Below are 20,478 nucleotides of genomic sequence, written 5' to 3' on the forward strand. Positions count from 1 at the left end.
AGAATGGTTAGCTTAGCTACAGGCTAGAAACAAGCCACATACAGCCCCAGCGTTACAGAACCACTATAGAATGGTTAGCTTTGCCACAGGCTAGAAACAAGCCACATACAGCCCCAAGCACTACACAACCGCTACAGAATGGTTAGCTTAGCTACAGGCTAGAAACAAGCCACATACAGCCCCAGCGCTACACAACCACTACAGAATGGTTAGCTTAGCTACAGGCTAGAAACAAGCCACATACAGCCCCAGCGTTACAGAACCACTATAGAATGGTTAGCTTTGCCACAGGCTAGAAACAAGCCACATACAGCCCCAGCGCTACACAACCACTACAGAATGGTTAGCTTAGCTACAGGCTAGAAACAAGCCACATACAGCCCCAGCGCTACACAACCACTACAGAATGGTTAACTTAGCCACAGGCTAGAAACAAGCCACATACAGCCCCAGCGTTACAGAACCACTACAGAATGGTTAGCTTAGCTACAGGCTAGAAACAAGCCACATACAGCCCCAGCGTTACAGAACCACTATAGAATGGTTAGCTTTGCCACAGGCTAGAAACAAGCCACATACAGCCCCAGCGCTACAGAACCGCTACAGAATGGTTAGCTTAGCTACAGGCTAGAAACAAGCCACATACAGCCCCAGCGCTACACAACCGCTACAGAATGGTTAGCTTAGCTACAGGCTAGAAACAAGCCACATACAGCCCCAGCGCTACACAACCACTACAGAATGGTTAACTTAGCCACAGGCTAGAAACAAGCCACATACAGCCCCAGCGTTACAGAACCACTACAGAATGGTTAGCTTAGCTACAGGCTAGAAACAAGCCACATACAGCCCCAGCGTTACAGAACCACTATAGAATGGTTAGCTTTGCCACAGGCTAGAAACAAGCCACATACAGCCCCAGCGCTACACAACCACTATAGAATGGTTAGCTTAGCCACAGGCTAGAAACAAGCCACATACAGCCCCAGCGCTACAGAACCACTATAGAATGGTTAGCTTAGCCACAGGCTAGAAACAAGCCACATACAGCCCCAGCGCTACAGAACCACTATAGAATGGTTAGCTTAGCTACAGGCTAGAAACAAGCCACATACAGCCCCAGCGCTACAGAACCACTATAGAATGGTTAGCTTAGCTACAGGCTAGAAACAAGCCACATACAGCCCAAGCGCTACAGAACCACTATAGAATGGTTTGCTTTGCCACAGGCTAGAAACAAGCCACATACAGCCCCAGCGCTACAGAACCACTACAGAATGGTTAGCTTAGCCACAGGCTAGAAACAAGCCACATACAGCCCCAGCGCTACAGAACCACTATAGAATGGTTAGCTTAGCCACAGGCTAGAAACAAGCCACATACAGCCCCAGCGCTACAGAACCACTATAGAATGGTTAGCTTAGCTACAGGCTAGAAACAAGCCACATACAGCCCCAGCGCTACAGAACCACTATAGAATGGTTAGCTTAGCTACAGGCTAGAAACAAGCCACATACAGCCCAAGCGCTACAGAACCACTACAGAATGGTTTGCTTTGCCACAGGCTAGAAACAAGCCACATACAGCCCCAGCGCTACAGAACCACTACAGAATGGTTAGCTTAGCCACAGGCTAGAAACAAGCCACATACAGCCCCAGCGCTACAGAACCACTATAGAATGGTTAGCTTAGCCACAGGCTAGAAACAAGCCACATACACCCCCAGCGCTACAGAACCACTATAAAATGGTTAGCTTAGCTACAGGCTAGAAACAAGCCACATACAGCCCAAGCGCTACAGAACCACTATAGAATGGTTTGCTTTGCCACAGGCTAGAAACAAGCCACATACAGCCCCAGCGCTACAGAACCACTAAAGAATGGTTAGCTTAGCCACAGGCTAGAAACAAGCCACATACAGCCCCAGCGCTACAGAACCACTATAGAATGGTTAGCTTAGCCACAGGCTAGAAACAAGCCACATACAGCCCCAGCACTACAGAACCACTACAGAATGGTTAGCTTAGCCACAGGCTAGAAACAAGCCACATACAGCCCAACAGAACCGGAGGCTTTAGTGCGACCAAGTCAGTGCAGGAGCCGATGATCAAATAAAATCCATAAAATAATAATAGAGGCAAACCATAAAATCAATTAAAATATTCTAATGGTCCCAAGGAGCTGTTCAAAGTTATTAAATTTAGAAGCAAGCAGAGCAACAGACAAACAAACTGTCAGATGGGAACCGGATGTGACCTAATAGGCCTTGTAGTACTTGGCTAAAGGTGCAGTTGAGGTTGGTGCTGGGTGTGGAATGGGCCGTGGGCCGGGCCAGTGTATGTTATACATGCCAGGGCCGTTTTTTTTTCTATCATATTCCTTCACTGGGCTTATCTATGAACTTTTTTTTTACAAAAAATGGACAAAGGTTAGAATTTAGTAAGGCAACTGCAGACACCAGCTTCCTTATTCAACACTATTTATCCCCTGCCCAACAGCAGTTAATCCCATTCACTGGCGGTGTGAGGGAGCACTTAGAAAACACCAAGTTTCTTGATAGCTCCTTTTAGACCCAAACGATTTAGTCAGGGAAGAGGTGCAAACAGACAGGACAGACAGGACAGGACAGGACAGACAGAGAGAGAGAAAAGATGCTTTGCGGTCTGTCAAAACACCTCCCCAGCTGCTGCAACTACCATCATGGTGCTGCCGCAATGTGGAAAAAAAACCTTACACATTTCCAACTGCTTTTCAACACTATTGTTAAAGGGACAGTTGGGCCCAAAACCTAAAATACATGGTCCCCCTCTTACCTGCAGTGCTGTTTATTCATCTACATCGTTTCGGTGCGAGTTGCTGAGGTTTGGAGATGTCTGCCTTCTCTCAAGCACAGTGGAACCGGACGGTACTCGGCTTGTGCTGTAGAAGCCGTTCGGTCTGAGAAAATAGTTCCTACAAGAAACTGCTCACAACAATTTCTGTGGATTATCTTGAGTAAGCAGGTCATGGTTCCCGGAAAGAGACTTTGTTGTTTAGTTTTCAAATGTCTTTTTTGGGCATGTTAAGCAACACAAGCCAAATGACATCCACTTCCATAATATTCGAGAGAAGGCCGATATCTCTCTGGCCGATATCTCTCTGGCCGATATCTCTCCGTGGACGATATCTCTCCGTGGACGATATCTCTCCGTGGACGATATCTCTCTGTGGACGATATCTCTCCGTGGCCGATATCTCTCCGTGGCCGATATCTCTCTGTGGACGATATCTCTCTGGCCGATATCTCTCTGTGGACGATATCTCTCTGGCCGATATCTCTCTGTGGACGATATCTCTCTGGCCGATATCTCTCCGTGGACGATATCTCTCCGTGGACGATATCTCTCCGTGGACGATATCTCTCCGTGGACGATATCTCTCCGTGGACGATATCTCTCCGTGGACGATATCTCTCTGTGGACGATATCTCTATGGCTGATATCTCTCTGTGGCTGATATCTCTCTGTGGACGATATCTCTATGGCCGATATCTCTCTGTGGACGATATCTCTCTGTGGACGATATCTCTCTGTGGCCGATATCTCTCTGTGGCCGATATCTCTCTGTGGCCGATATCTCTCTGTGGCCGATATCTCTATGGCTGATATGTCTCTCCGTGGACGATATCTCCGTGGATGATATCTCCGTGGACGATATCTCTCCGTGGACGATATCTCTCTGGCCGATATCTCTCCGTGGACGATATCTCTCCGTGGACGATATCTCTCTGGACGATATCTCTCCGTGGACGATATCTCTCCGTGGACGATATCTCTCCGTGGACGATATCTCTCTGTGGACGATATCTCTCTGGCCGATGTCACCAAAACTTGGCAGCTCACACCACAACCTTCTTAAACATAAATTACAGCCAAGGGGGAAAAAAACAAACCCGTTTGACAGTCAACGTGTAAGACTGTAGGTCTAAGACTGAAAAACAGATTGTAGAGGTTTTTGCCAACTTCAGTGAAAACTATTAAGGTCAAGAGAAGTCCAAGAATATACACTGTGTGTACAAGTAGACATACCTGTACGCACTGTACAGACAGGCATATAGTGCCATCAGAGTGCAGCAGTAGAACACAATGTACTGGAACCACATGAGTTTGAAGTTTGTCCTGAACATGTCCTCAAAGACTTGCACAGCACTTCTGTTCTCTGTTGCTGCTTCCACTGTATGATCATTCACCATCTGTGCCCCTCTTTCCGTCTCTCTCACATAGGTTTGTTATGTGGCTCTAAACAAATTTCATCATATGTTTGGTAGCTAAAGCACAGAAACAAACAAAGGACAACTGAGTTTTGCTAATGGGGATCCACAGTTAACATACTCAGAATAATAATAATAACAACAACAACTCGAAGCTTTTACTGTTGCACCCATCTAATGCTAATCCATTCAGCCTCCCACGCGTACATGCACAAGGACCCACGTTCCCGCCTACATGCTTAACAACTGTCCAGTCACAACCATTCAAATGCACATTCACACACAAGCATAAAAATGCACAAATATGTGCTCCGAGACACTTGAGAAGCAAACACACAAACCCCTGTTCTTGCATGAACATAAAGAAATGGCCTTTATACGACCCATACATTTTTACTGCATACATGCTGCCAGTGAACTTTGGCCTGTGCTCCAGCCCTGTTTGGACAAACCAACTTCACTTTCAGCAATCAAAGAATTTTACATAATCCCTCCTACTTGTAAGAAACGTGTCATTTTGTTTTAATTTGGTAAATATACTCATTTGAGTTCTCTTTTATAATACTCACCAGACATAATGCTCAATTTGATGCACTGGAGGAGAAGTTCTAGAGAGGTTAAGACTTGTGTCTATGCACCAGAGGTTAAGACTCGTGTCTATGCACCAGAGGTTAAGACTCGTGTCTATGCACCAGAGATTAAGACTTGTGTCTATGCACCAGAGATTAAGACTTGTGTCTATGCACCAGAGATTAAGACTTGTGTCTATGCACCAGAGGTCAAGACTCGTGTCTATGCACCAGAGGTTAAGACTCGTGTCTATGCACCAGAGATTAAGACTTGTGTCTATGCACCAGAGATTAAGACTTGTGTCTATGCACCAGAGGTCAAGACTCGTGTCTATGCACCAGAGGTTAAGACTTGTGTCTATGCACCAGAGGTTAAGACTCGTGTCTATGCACCAGAGATTAAGACTTGTGTCTATGCACCAGAGATTAAGACTTGTGTCTATGCACCAGAGATTAAGACTTGTGTCTATGCACCAGAGGTCAAGACTCGTGTCTATGCACCAGAGGTTAAGACTTGTGTCTATGCACCAGAGGTCAAGACTCGTGTCTATGCACCAGAGGTCAAGACTCGTGTCTATGCACCAGAGGTTAAGACTCGTGTCTATGCACCAGAGATTAAGACTTGTGTCTATGCACCAGAGGTTAAGACTCGTGTCAAATCAAATCAATTTTATTTGTATAGCCCAATATCACAAATGTGCCTCAGTGGGCTTAACAGCAACACAACATCCTGTCCTTAGACTCTCTCATGGGATAAGGAGCAACTCCCTAAAAACCCTTTAACAGGGAGAAAACTAGGAAGAAACCTCAGGGAGAGCAGCAGAGGAGGGATCTCTCTCCCAAGACGGACAGCGTGCAATGGATGTTGTGTTCACACAATTTACACAACACAACACTGAAAGAGGAGAACAGAATTATAATGGACTTATAAAATTTATGAAGAACATGATGCACAGGATGCCTAGCAGTGTCCACATGCCAACGGAGCAGTCCAGGACCCAGGCCACGCGACCAGCATCATCATGTAAAAAAATAAAAACTTTTGTGAGGAGAGGAAGGGCAGGCAGCATCCAAATGACGACCACCATCACCACGGAGACCTGGGAGGAGAACCGACTGCACATGCACGCAAGAGAGACTCACATGACACCATTCACACACAGAGAAAGAGAAAGGAGAAGACATCGTTCAGAGAGAGAGAAAAGACTTGTTAGAGAAGAGAACAGCTCACAATAGTCATTAGCCATAATCAATTAAGTCATCAATTCGTCATAATCTATACTCGATAATATGGTCGGCAGAACAGCGGTTGGTAAATTCATTGAGACAGAAAACCAACCCACCATCCAGTACAGGTTGTGAAGCACTCAACAAAAGGCAACTAATTGTAAACTAAGGCAAAAAGATGAGTTTTAAGTTTAGATTTAAAGACTCAACAGACTCTGATGGTCTGATGGCAGCAGGCAGGTTATTCCACAACAATGGAGCCCGATAGGAAAAGGCCCTGCTGCCACCAGCTGACTTCTTTTTAACTTGGGGTACACACAGGAGCCCTGTATTTTGAGAACGAAGTGCTCGAGATGGGATGTAAGGTTTAAGGAGATCAGACAGGGAGGATGGAGCAAGCCCATTTAGGATTTTATAAGTCAGGAGAAGCACCTTGTATTCTGATCTAACATGGATAGGAAGCCAATGAAGGGAGGCAAGAATTGGTGTAATATGGTCAAATGTCCTAGTTTTAGTTAGACAGAACGCTGCTGCTAGAATCCTATGTACCAGAGGTTAAGACTTGTGTCTACGCACCAGAGGTTAAGACTTGTGTCTATGCAACACGTAAAGACTCATGTTTATGTACCACAGGCTAAGATTCGTGTCTATGCACCAGAGATTAATATTCGTGTCTATGCACCAGAGGTTAATATTCGTGCCTATGCACCAGAGATTAATATTCGTGTCTATGCACCAGAGGTTAATATTCGTGTCTATGCACCAGAGATTAATATTCGTGTCTATGCACCAGCGGTTAATATTCGTGTCTATGCACCAGCGGTTAATATTCGTGTCTATGCACCACCGGTTAATACTCGTGTCTATGCACCAGAGGTTAATATTCGTGCCTATGCACCACCGGTTAATACTCGTGTCTATGCACCAGAGGTTAATATTCGTGTCTATGCACCAGCGGTTAATAATCGTGTCTATGCACCAGCGGTTAATATTCGTGTCTATGCACCACCGGTTAATACTCGTGTCTATGCACCAGAGGTTAATATTCGTGCCTATGCACCACCGGTTAATACTCGTGTCTATGCACCAGAGGTTAATATTCGTGTCTATGCACCAGCGGTTAATAATCGTGTCTATGCACCAGCGGTTAATATTCGTGTCTATGCACCAGAGGTTAATATTCGTGTCTATGCACCAGAGGTTCAGACTTGTCTATGCACCAGAGGTTCAGACTTGAGAGGTTAAGACTTGTATCTCTCTAAGAGGTTAAGTCTTGTAACATGTGTTTATGTAAAAGGTTAAGACTCATGTCTACGCACCAGAGGTTAAGACTCATGACAACGCACCAGAGGTTAAGACTCGTGTCTACGCACCAGAGGTTAAGACTCGTGACAATGCACCAGAGGTTAAGACTCGTGTCTATGCACCAGAGGTTAAGACTCGTGTCAACGCACCAGAGGTTAAGACTCGTGACAACGCACCAGAGGTTCAGACTCGTGTCTATGCACCAGAGGTTCAGACTCGTGACTATGCACCAGAGGTTCAGACTCGTGTCTATGCACCAGAGATTAAGACTCGTGTCTATGCACCAGAGGTTCAGACTCGTGTCTATGCACCAGAGATTAAGACTCGTGTCTATGCACCAGAGGTTCAGACTCGTGTCTATGCACCAGAGATTAAGACTCGTGTCTATGCACCAGAGGTTCAGACTCGTGTCTATGCACCAGAGATTAAGACTCGTGTCTACGCACCAGAGGTTCAGACTCGTGTCTATGCACCAGAGATTAAGACTCGTGACAACGCACCAGAGGTTAAGACTCGTGACAACGCACCAGAGGTTCAGACTCGTGTCTATGCACCAGAGGTTCAGACTCGTGACTATGCACCAGAGGTTCAGACTCGTGTCTATGCACCAGAGATTAAGACTCGTGTCTATGCACCAGAGGTTCAGACTCGTGTCTACGCACCAGAGATTAAGACTCGTGTCTATGCACCAGAGGTTCAGACTCGTGTCTACGCACCAGAGATTAAGACTCGTGTCTACGCACCAGAGGTTCAGACTCGTGTCTATGCACCAGAGGTTCAGACTCGTGTCTATGCACCAGAGGTTCAGACTTGTGTCTATGCACCAGAGATTAAGACTCGTGTCTACGCACCAGAGGTTCAGACTCGTGTCTACGCACCAGAGATTAAGACTCGTGTCTACGCACCAGAGGTTCAGACTCGTGTCTATGCACCAGAGGCTCAGACTCGTGTCTATGCACCAGAGATTAAGACTCGTGTCTATGCACCAGAGGTTCAGACTCGTGTCTATGCACCAGAGATTAAGACTCGTGTCTATGCACCAGAGGTTCAGACTCGTGTCTATGCACCAGAGGCTCAGACTCGTGTCTATGCACCAGAGATTAAGACTCGTGTCTATGCACCAGAGGTTCAGACTCGTGTCTATGCACCAGAGATTAAGACTCGTGTCTATGCACCAGAGATTAAGACTCGTGTCTACGCACCAGAGATTAAGACTCGTGTCTACGCACCAGAGATTAAGACTCGTGTCTACGCACCAGAGGTTCAGACTCGTGTCTACGCACCAGAGATTAAGACTCGTGTCTACGCACCAGAGATTAAGACTCGTGTCTATGCACCAGAGATTAAGACTCGTGTCTACGCACCAGAGGTTAAGACTCGTGTCTATGCACCAGAGATTAAGACTCGTGTCTATGCACCAGAGATTAAGACTCGTGTCTATGCACCAGAGATTAAGACTCGTGTCTACGCACCAGAGGTTAAGACTCGTGTCTATGCACCAGAGATGGCTCTACACAAGTTCACACAGACGTACAAACCACATGAACAGACTTTGACAGGACAACCGTCCTTAAAGCCCTCAAGAATGGACTAGTTACAGACATGCTAAACAGGCTCCTACTGTACAATGACAGACCATCAACCTTTTTTTTCCCAAAATGGATAAAACAAAACCAGCTATGATCTGGTAAATAGAAAGGTGGGTAAACTATCATTTTGAGTGATTGATCATCAGTAGACAACAAACTACCAATAAGACAAATATTTTCAGAGAAGTATTAATTGTTTATTTTCCCATTGAAATACACCATTCTCTATAGCCTAAGTTACATCAGTTTAATACAGTAAGGAATATTTATGTCATCCCTAAAAAGTGGGTAAACCACAGTCTGCAAATAACAAGGTGGGTTGGTAGTTTTAGGTGGTGTGTTTGTCCTCCACTAAGCCATTATGCAAACTGATACACAGAGTTAGAGGAAGAATCCAGCCTTCCACTCAGGCAGGATGGCTGTTGTGGTGTATGGACTCAGTGTGCTAGAAGGTTGTCTCAGCTATACCGATGAAGAAAATCATGAAACGTGTTCTGAACATTATGGATCACAGCCTTTAGTACAAAGTGGTATTATTGTACAAGGACTGGTTGAAATGCAAGTTGTTGTTGGGAAATAAAACATGAGATTGTGCTCATGTTTATTTGTGATTTTTCTCCAGCGTGGCTTTCTCCATAACGCTCCCCCCAGAATGTAGATCCTTGCCATGGAGTAACTGGGGGGGGGGGGGATGTGGGATGGAAGCTTCAGTATACACATGTGTGTGTGTTCAGCAACACTTTCTGTTCAAGACAAATATTCCCCAAGGGTACAAAAAAAATCTTATCTTGTCTTGTCTTATATAGCTGCACAGTAAATGAAGCCAATTCATGGCTGGTTTCATAGAAACAGCCAAGAGACCATCACTGAGTTGATATGACCTACAAACTACAAACAGAACAGAAAATAAATGTGCTGAGCACTTTAACCACCGCAAACACCCACACCAATCCAGCCGTGGCATCGGGCGTCCCTTCTAACGCCACAGCCAGCTGTGCTTATATAAATCTGTGTATAATGACAGAAGCATATTCCAGCCATTGATTGCCTCTGCTATAAGTGCTACTTACCAGAAAAGGCTCCTCTCACATGGAGACCTAGAACAGCCCTTCATCAGCCCTCGCTAAGCTGGCATGCGGTTGCCATAGCAGCCGAGGAAAAAGCACCAAATCACTGAGACAAAGGGTGGAAAGTGAGAGGGAGTTTGGACTCGTTTCCAGCTTTCAGACACGTTTTTACCTGGCTTCTTCATAACACACACGGTCATCTACATACCCAATAAATCACTAAACGGGTTTAACGTGCTGCACGTGTGGCCAGATCGTGTCATATCAGTAGGCTGCTTTCTCTTTGGTTTCCGCTGCCATCAACACTCCAAGGGCTTGGGACTGATGTAAAGGGAGGCTGTGAACTGCCACAACATCTCTCCTACCGTCTTTCATGCCTCGCCGTCAGGGAGCTCGTCTCAGCCAAGAGGACTCTGATCCCTGTGAAAGCTTTAATAGATGACACTACATGATCAAACATGTAATCCCACTCAGATCCTGCTGAAATAAACCGTATGATCAAGTGGTTCATTAATTTTAGGTCTTAATGTCTCTAGGCAGACTCGGCTTGCTGGCTGCACAATAAGAGGGGTTGATAAGAAAAAAACAAGGCCTTCCAAACCCTCACTGCAGCCCAAAGAAGAACTCGTATATGAGCGATATGCTGATCGCAAAATGTGCCACTAAAATAACCTAGGGCAACCAAAGAATGCCTGCTTCTGATGAAATCATATATATATATATATATATATATATATATATATATATATATATGTGTGTGTGTGTGTGTGTGTGTGTGTGTGTGTGTTTAATATTTGGATTTCAGAAACATAGTGGAGGTATGTGTGGATATTAGATATTTTGCTGCAGCCACCGCTCCTTTAACCAATCTCCTAGAGAAGGATGTTTGTTTGTTTGGGCTGATGCCTGCGAGCGGACTTTTGCAGGAGTAAAAGCCATTTTGGTCTGTGAGCCTGTGCTGCTCACCCTGGACCGGTTTAAGTTGGCGGTAGACGCTTGTGATGTTGGAGTGGAGGCCATGCTTCTGCAGTCTGATGCAGCAGGGCTGGGTAGGCCCGTGGCATCCTTTTCTAGAAAGCTTATCTAGAAAACACGAGAGAGCCTACTCCACCATAGAGAAAAAAGCTTCCGGTCTGGCTATGAAACATTGAGGTTTGTGTCCCATACCGGCCGAGAGGTTGAAGTCTACACAGATCACAATCCCCTTGCTTGATTTCAGAGGTCCAACCAGAGGAGGATCAGGTGGGCCTTAGTACTGCAGCCCTAGTCTAGTGGTGCGACATATGGCAGGGAAGGATACGTAGCATCTTAGCTGACGTGCTCTCCCGCATGCCTGTGGAGGGGCCTACCTGAATGACCACTGAGATCGTGAACTCGCTTTAAAGCTTTCCTGCTGTTTATTCTCCTGGCATGAGGGGTTTAGTTTGCCTTCTCTGGTGGTGTTTATCGGTCCTTCTGAGAGGAAGTTTGGGAGATTTTTGTAAGATCTTTTGCTGTTCGCAGATGTTTCAAAATTCTCTTTGTAAATACAGATCAGTGAAAAATATATTGAGAGGAAAACCCTTCTAGAAAAAGCATTAAAATCCCAAAAAGCATTATGAAACAAAAAAAAAACAAAAAACAAAACCACGTAGAAAAATATGGTGTGACTCATACTTTAAGGTTTTCTTTTTTTTCCCCCTCGATGGGGGGAGGGATGTTAAGACATGGGGTTTGGATTCTAGGATGAGAAATCTAGTTTGGTTTTGATCTAGAATTAGGGGTAGAGTTGGGAGTCAGGGAGTGGCTGATTGTTCCATGGGGGGGGGTCACTTGCCCATCTTTGTAGACCGACTCAACAGCTGAAAAAAGAGAGACGAGTAAAACACCCGAGACAGCATGGCATGCCCCAGCAGCTAGGGGAGTGTGGTGACCATAACAACGCCAAGGACTCCCTGAGACAACAAAGATCCAGACTTTATGTTGCACATCTCACTAGCCACGCCAACGTCACCTGCATTTCTGAATGGAGAGCCAACAACGCCTGGGCTGGCCGTGCCCCAAGGTAAAGTCAAGGCAAACAGGGGTCACCCTGTGAGCTAGCCAACATGTCACAGGCTGCTAGTGAAAGACATGGGGAGATTCAGCTAGGAGAGCTGAGTGGTCCAGCTAGCCCTAGACAAGAAAGTGTACATGCACATAGTCAGAGCGGCTTACATAAATTCACACGTGTTCCCTCGAGGGAAAGAACTAACTGTTGCAGACGCTGATGTGTAGGGACTAGCTGGAGGGAGGTTAGTCCTGGTTTCCAGGATTAGTGAGGTGAACACGTTCGTGATCTTGTAACAGTAGGCATTATTTTTTCCCCCACCTTCATTTGGGGAAGACCTGCCCCTACTCTGCTTCTGATTGGCTAATCCCATGTTTTACCCCCACCCTATCCCTAACCTTAACCAAGGTTAAGGCTAGGTTGGTACTAGCCAATCAGAGGCAGAGTTCCCGGAATATGGGTGGGAAAAATAAGGCTGTACATCATCTAAAGGAGAGCGGGTTTGATACAATGAACGGTTGTGTCGGGCCCGACCCGATCAGGGTCGGCTGTAAACCCGTCTGAACGGGAGGGTGGCCAGACGTGTTTGTCAGAGCAACTTAAAACATGAGCTCACAGACTTGTCTGGTTCCCAGGCTACTGGCACGCCTCACCTTAGGCCTAAATACTAACAGCTGGCAGAAGCATGGAGTACTCATGGAGTAAGCAACAGTTGTTCACAGAGCAGTAGTCTTCCAATATGTTGCAGTAATGGGACCAATATCTGGTTTCCCTAAATAAAGGCAATACTCTTTGGAATGAGACGAATATACTTTAACAAAGGCTAAATTATCAAGCCCTCTTAAAGACTTGCTTTTTATCAGCAGTGCTTAGAAAAAGAGCAACTGAACCCTAGACAATTTTAGTGAGTTTGCTGACATCTTCAGGTTAGAAACCATGTAAAGTTTAAAAACATGGCAGGATGGTCTTGGTACTCGGAGTCATTTGCATAAACTTAGGTCATGCACACTAAGAAAATGCACTCGAGGTAGGAAAAGGTGGGTTAAATTAAAACCTCCACTTAAATGTCATGGTTAGTCCCCATGAAATTGGTAAACAGCAATAGTTTATGTCACCATTTCATGGCCAATTTGCTCAGTGATTCAAGGCTGCACCTACAGCAGCTATCTTGATGTTTTCCACTTTTTAACCAGTTTAATTTGTGGTACACGTGTAAGAACAGTCAAGGAGAATACTAAATACAGAATCTGTTGAATCTCGTCAAGAAAATGTGAGTGATGGAGCCTTCATGCTGCCTGTCATATCCACATGTGGCTCTGTTCACACAGCTCTGGAATAATCACGATGCCAGGCTGATCAGATCTACAGTCTACTTTGATCTGGGAGTTTCTACCCAGAATATTCAGTACAGCCGTCTTGACGCATGCTCAGTAATCCAGGTAGAGACTCAACTTTCTGGGACTTAAGCGTGAACATCAGCAGGCCTCCAAGCCACAGCATGTGTTCATTTTGTTTAGCCAGCTAATGACAGCAGACACTATACTTCATATAGTCCCCTGTAATCATACACATTACTATGACATTTACATGTCATAATAATGTGTGTATAAAAGAGAGTATAAATACTGTGTATCTTGACACTGCTTGCCTATTGTGAAAAATGTGCAGGTGTTCAGAACAGCCTGTGATAGATCACTTCATTGAGTTGTGTTCGGATGATTTTATACTGATTTGATGCTGTCTGATACAATGCTGCTGGTCTTTACTGTGCTCTGAAAGGCGCCCACAAATAACATGGATTATTATTACCGAATACCATGATGGAGACAGTGACCCTGTGTGATGGACTGCCATGTATGTCGTTGCTTAATGAAAGACCAATCTCCTATTGAAGCTATTAAACCTGGTCCAATCACACTGGGTTTACCTAACGAGCAGCTTGTCAGGCCGGGGATCTGTCTCTGTGTGTTTGTGTGTGTGTGTCTATGTATGTGCTGGTGGGTTTGGAATTCCGGGCATTATACCGGTGCCGGGCCAGACCACAACAGGACAGGGGGTTTGGTAGCTGTGTAAAGAATTGCTGTGACTGCTGCCGTTTATGCGCAGCACAAACACACACTTTGCTTTAGGTTGTCCGTCGTGTCCGATGATGACAATCCTGCCTCTGTCACTTCTGAGTCTTCTTATGGCTGTAAAGCCCAATCCGCCATCCACAATGTCTGCCGCAGACAGAACAGGTGAAATCACTGACTGGGGGTGTGGGTGTGGTACTGGCTTCATGTCTCTTCAGACGTCTCCTGGTCCGTCGATCACCTCGGTCCTTCGAGGTTTTGCACCCCTTGTTGACAGAGCTGCTGCCAGATGGAGCGTTGTGCGGCAGTGTCTTCCAGCTGGCTCGGGTTCAGGCCGCACTTCTTTATGATGGTCTTCAGCTGGTCTTTGTACCGTTTTTTCTGGCCCCCTGCCAAGCGGCGGCCAAGATGTAGCTGGCCATACAGCACTTTACGCGGTAAGCACTCCTTTGGCATCCTGATGACATGACCGAGCCAGCAAAGTTGGTGCTGGGTGACGGTAGCCTCCATGGTGATGCAGTTGGTCTTCGAGTATTTCATTATGGGGCACTCGGTCATGCCAGGTTATCCTCAGGATGCATCGTAGGCATCTGAGGTGGTGGCTGTGCAGGGTCCACGCCTCACAGCTGTAGAGGAGAGTTGTGATGACAACTGCCAAGTAGACAGATATTTTGGTGTGGAGGTTGAGGTCTTTGTTTTGAAAGACCCTTCTCCTAAGTCTGCCAAAAGAGGATGACGCTGGTTTAATCCGGTTTTGCATCTCCCTGTCGATGCTGCAGTCGTCAGAGAGGAAGCTGCCCAGGTATTTGAAGGATTCCACTGTTGTGAGTGGTTTGTCGGAGATGGTGAAGGTTGGTGAATGAGATGGAGGAGTAGATGCCCACTGGCATACTACTTCAGTCTTTGCCACGTTTATAGAGAGCCCCAGCCTACCATACGCCCTTGCAGCAGCTGCAAGGGTAGCTTGCAGTGCCTTGGATGTGTGGGCCACAACTGCAGAATCATCTGCGTATTGTAACTCCATGATGTGCTCACGTCATTTTTGTGACCGCTTGGAGCCTACGGACGTTAAATAGATTTCCATCTAGTCTGAAGTCCACAGTAACCCCACTGTCCTTCCTGATTTCCTTGGGGAGCAGCAATGTGACACACAGGAGGAATATGTTAAAGAGAACTGGAGCAAGGATGCACCCCTGACGTACCCCGGTGCACACCCTGAAGGGCTCGGATTCCTGGCCTCCAATGGTCACACGTGCCATCATTCCCACATGAAACCTTTGAAGGATGTTGACAAACTTTCGTGGACAGCCAAACTTCAGGAGGATGTTCCATAGGATGTCCCTGTTGACTGTGTCGAAAGCCTTCGACAGGTCGATGAAGACTATGAAGAGGTCCTGGTGTTGCTCCCTGCACTTCTCCTGGAGGTGCCGTGCTGTGAACACCATGTCCACAGTACTCCTATTCTTCCTAAACCCACACTGTGACTCAGGCAACAGCTGCTCTGAGATGTGTTTTACCAGCCTGTGTAGCATGACTCTGGCCAGGACTTTTCCAGCAACAGCCAGTAGTGAAATGCCACGGCTGATACCACAGAGGGACTTGTCTCCTTTGCCTTTATATATGGAGATGATGTTAGCATCCCTCCACTGCTGAGGGACAGTTTCGTTCTTCCATACGTGTGAGATGAACAGGAAAAGTGCACAGGTGCAGAGGTAGCCTCCCTGTTTAAAAATCTCTGCAGGGATACTGTCAGGGCCAGGGGTCTTGTTATTTTTTTGTTTTGTTTTTTCAGCGACCTAACTGCACAATGAACCTGTTCAAAGGTTGGTGGAAAGTCAAGGTCTTGGATGGTGGGGCGGACAGGTAGTTCATCCAAGATTGAGGGATCTGTTGGGGAGGGCTAGTTCAAAAGAGTCTCAAAATGTTGTGCCCATCTTTTTGTGATGAGTTTCTGATCCTTTATGAGGGTGGTACCATCATCAGACTACAGGGGGTAGACGGAGCAGTTTCTTGGGCCGTAGATGGTTTTCACTGCATCATAAAAGTTGTGCATGTCATTTCTATCAGCATAAGTTTGTATTTCATTTGCCTTCGATATCCACCATTCATTCTGCAGGGCACGCAGTTTTGACTGCACCTCTCTCCTGGATGCTTGCCATTGTTGGCGGAGTGTAGCTGATGTGGGATTGTTGAGGACAGCACCTTGTGCTTTATGCATGCCTTTGAGTATGGAAGTTATTGTGCCTGTGTTGTCATTGAAACAGTCCTGGTGTTTTCTGCTCTTGTAACCGATGGATTGGGATGCTGCCTTGTAGAGTCTGGAGCTCACGTAAGACCATTACCTGTCAATGGAATCATCTGTACTCAAGAGAAGCTCAGTGTCTTCCAGGTCTTCAGCCAGAGAGAGGCGGAGATTGTTCTGGACCTCAGCCTTTTCTAGCCGGGTACAGTCAAGCCTCTTCTTTCCTGACCTTTGGAGACGAACAGCAGGGCGTACCTCCACCTGGAGCCTGGTCATGATGAGCCGGTGATCTGTCCAGCACTCAGCACCTCTCATTGCACGAGTGAGTAAGACGTCTTTTGTATCAGCACGTCTCACAATGATGTAGTCCAATAGGTGCCAATGTTTGGAGTGTGGGTGCATCCAGGATGTTTTGTGCTTATTTTTTAATTGGAAGAGGGTGTTTGTGATGGTCAAGCCATGCTCAGCAAAGAGGCTTAGCAGGCGCAGTCCATTTGCATTGACTTTCCCAATGCCATGCCCACCAATGACACCACTCCACACCTTTTTGTCTTTCCCCAATCTGGCATTGAAATCGCCCAGCAACAAGATCTTGTCCTCCTTGGGTATATGACGGAGAGCCTCATCTAGTGGCTGGTAGAAGCGGTCCTTTACGTCATCCTCTGATGGCAGTGTTGGTGCACAGGCACCTAGGAGGGTGGCATAACGTTTCTTGGCCAGAGGGATCCTGAGTGACATGAGCCTTTCACTTATGCCAATCGGTGTTTCAGTGAGTCTTGGTAGGAGGCTGTTTTTTATTGCAAATCCCACACCATGCTGATGTTGTCCTCCTGCAGGGTATCCCTTCCAGAACAAGGTGTAGGTGTCCTCCTTCAGGGAGCCTTCATCCAGGAACCTGGTTTCGCTGAGGGCAACGATGTCAATATTGTAGCGGTTGAGTCCCGCTGCAATTAGTGCGGTCCTTCGCTGAGGTCTTTGGGCGTTAATGTCCAGCAGAGTTCTGATGCTCCATGTAGCCAGTTTAAAAAGGGTTATTTTCTTTGGTTTATTCTGACCGCAGAGTGGAATGTCCCGATAGGTGTGGTAGCCTATCCAGGATGTTTTGAGTGGGCAATGTTTAGGCCACCTTTTCTAGGCCGCTCCTCAGTTGGGGTGAGCAGTGTGGCTCCTAAATAGGGCTGCTCAGACACACAGGGGTCTGCCAAGAGCAACTGCCACTCGAACCCAGCAGCTGGCGACCATGAATAGCCCTGTGCCGCTGGCGTGCAGGGGTCTGATTAGGAGTTCCAGTGCATTCATACCTGCTCCCATCACCAGACACCCCATCGCCGCCAGACTTTGGTCCATATTCCGGTTGCTGGTCTCACCGAGGCAGAGGTGGATACCCGCGCAAAGAGATTATTTACAGTGCCGCTGGGGGTGCGCATGTCCCAGCAGCACTTCTTCACTGTGAGAGGGTGGGATCTGGTGGCAAGGGGGGCCCAAGACGACCAGCACTCTTCCACAGCTGCAGGAGGCTGCCGGAGCTCCAGTCTGTCAGAGGACCGCCTATCGTGCGCCGCCATGCACGTTGCTTTTCTCTCAGGGTGTGCTCCCCTAGCCTTTGTCGTCCTACACTTACCCACAAGGCAGTGGGACAGTGGTTGGTCAATGCCAGGGCGTATCCACTTCACATGGGCCTGCGCATTAGACCTCTGGGGACCACTGTAGCTCCGAGATCCCCTACAGTTTAGCCAGGGACCGCAAGGTACCCAGTTACCGTGTGTGGCCACGAGGAGGCACTGCAGGAGTCTTGGCGGTAGAGAGGCTATGTACCGGCAGGGGAGACTTACGCACTCGGCTCCTCTTTTCACCCCCACAAAGAGGGCCAGCCGGCGGCAGGAGCTGAGAGCAGAGAGTAGCGAGCAGAAGCAGCATGCAGCATGCAGCCCGCACTAACTACAAGCACTACTACCCAGTATTACTGCACTGACGCATCACACACGCCCTGTGCCACGCACACACACACACACACACACACACACACACACACCTGTGTTGGCTGAACACTTTCCCTCCACGCAGCTCCGTGACTGTGCAGTAAATGTTAGTTGGTGTATGTCCCGAGTACAACTCGTAGTAGTTACACACTCTCTGCACAGCAGTTTACTCAGGTAAAACCAACAACATTCACAGTGCAGACAAGCCAAACCAACACCATGCACAGTAAAGACAAGTCAAAACACAAGTCAAACCAACACCATGCACAGTAAAGACAAGCCAAAACACAAGTCAAACCAACACCATGCACAGTAAAGACAAGCCAAAACCCAGGTCAAACCAACACCATGTACAGTAAAGACGAGCCAAACCAACACCATGTACAGTAAAGACAAGTCAAAACACAAGTCAAACCAACACCATGTACAGTAAAGACGAGCCAAACCAACACCATGTACAGTAAAGACAAGTCAAAACACAAGTCAAACCAACACCATGCACAGTAAAGACGAGCCAAACCAACACCATGCACAGTAAAGACAAGCCAAAACACAAGTCAAACCAACACCATGCACAGTAAAGACAAGCCAAAACACAAGTCAAACCAACACCATGCACAGTAAAGACAAGCCAAAACAACACCATGCACAGTAAAGACAAGCCAAAACACAAGTCAAACCAACACCATGCACAGTAAAGACAAGCCAAAACAACACCATGCACAGTAAAGACAAGCCAAAACACAAGTCAAACCAACAACATGCACAGTACAGACAAGCCAAAACACAAGTCAAACCAACAACATGCACAGTAAAGACAAGTCAAAACACAAGTCAAACCAACACCATGCACAGTAAAGACAAGTCAAACCAACACCACGCACAGTAAAGACAAGTCAAAACACAAGTCAAACCAACACCACGCACAGTAAAGACAAGTCAAAACACAAGTCAAACCAACACCACGCACAGTAAAGACAAGTCAAAACACAAGTCAAACCAACACCACGCACAGTAAAGACAAGTCAAAACACAAGTCAAACCAACACCATGCACAGTAAAGACAAGTCAAAACACAAGTCAAACCAACACCAAGCAGAGTAAAGACAAGTCAAAACACAAGTCAAACCAACACCACGCAGAGTAAATGCAAGCCAAACCAACACCATGCACAGTAAAGACAAGCCAAAACACCATGCACAGTAAAGACAAGCCAAAACACAAGTCAAACCAACACCATGTACAGTAAAGACAAGCCACAACACAAGTCAAACCAACACCATGTACAGTAAAGACAAGTCAAACCAACACCATGCACAGTAAAGACAAGCCAAAACACAAGTCAAACCAACACCATGTACAGTAAAGACAAGCCAAACCAACACCATGCACAGTAAAGACAAGCCAAAACACAAGCCAAACCAACACCATGCACAGTAAAGACAAGCCAAAACACAAGTCAAACCAACACCATGTACAGTAAAGACAAGTCAAACCAACACCATGCACAGTAAAGACAAGTCAAAACACAAGTCAAACCAACACCATGTACAGTAAAGACAAGTAAAACCAACACCATGCACAGTAAAGACAAGTCAAACCAACACCATGCACAGTAAAGACAAGTCAAAACACAAGTCAAACCAACACCACGCAGAGTAAAGACAAGTCAAAACACAAGTCAAACCAACACCACGCACAGTAAAGACAAGTCAAAACACAAGTCAAACCAACACCACGCAGAGTAAAGACAAGCCAAAACACAAGTCAAACCAACAACATGTACAGTAAAGACAAGCCAAAACACAAGTCAAACCAACACCATGCAGAGTAAAGACAAGCCAAAACACAAGTCAAACCAACACCATGCACAGTAAAGACAAGCCAAAACACAAGTCAACCCAACACCATGCACAGTGAAGACAAGTCAAACCAACACCATGCACAGTAAAGACAAGCCAAAACACAAGTCAAACCAACACCATGTACAGTAAAGACAAGTCAAACCAACACCATGTACAGTAAAGACAAGTCAAACCAACACCATGCACAGTAAAGACAAGTCAAAACACAAGTCAAACCAACACCATGTACAGTAAAGACAAGTAAAACCAACACCATGCACAGTAAAGACAAGTCAAACCAACACC

This window comes from Lampris incognitus, chromosome 19 (assembly GCF_029633865.1).
Source record: "Lampris incognitus isolate fLamInc1 chromosome 19, fLamInc1.hap2, whole genome shotgun sequence".
Classification (NCBI taxonomy): domain Eukaryota; kingdom Metazoa; phylum Chordata; class Actinopteri; order Lampriformes; family Lampridae; genus Lampris; species Lampris incognitus.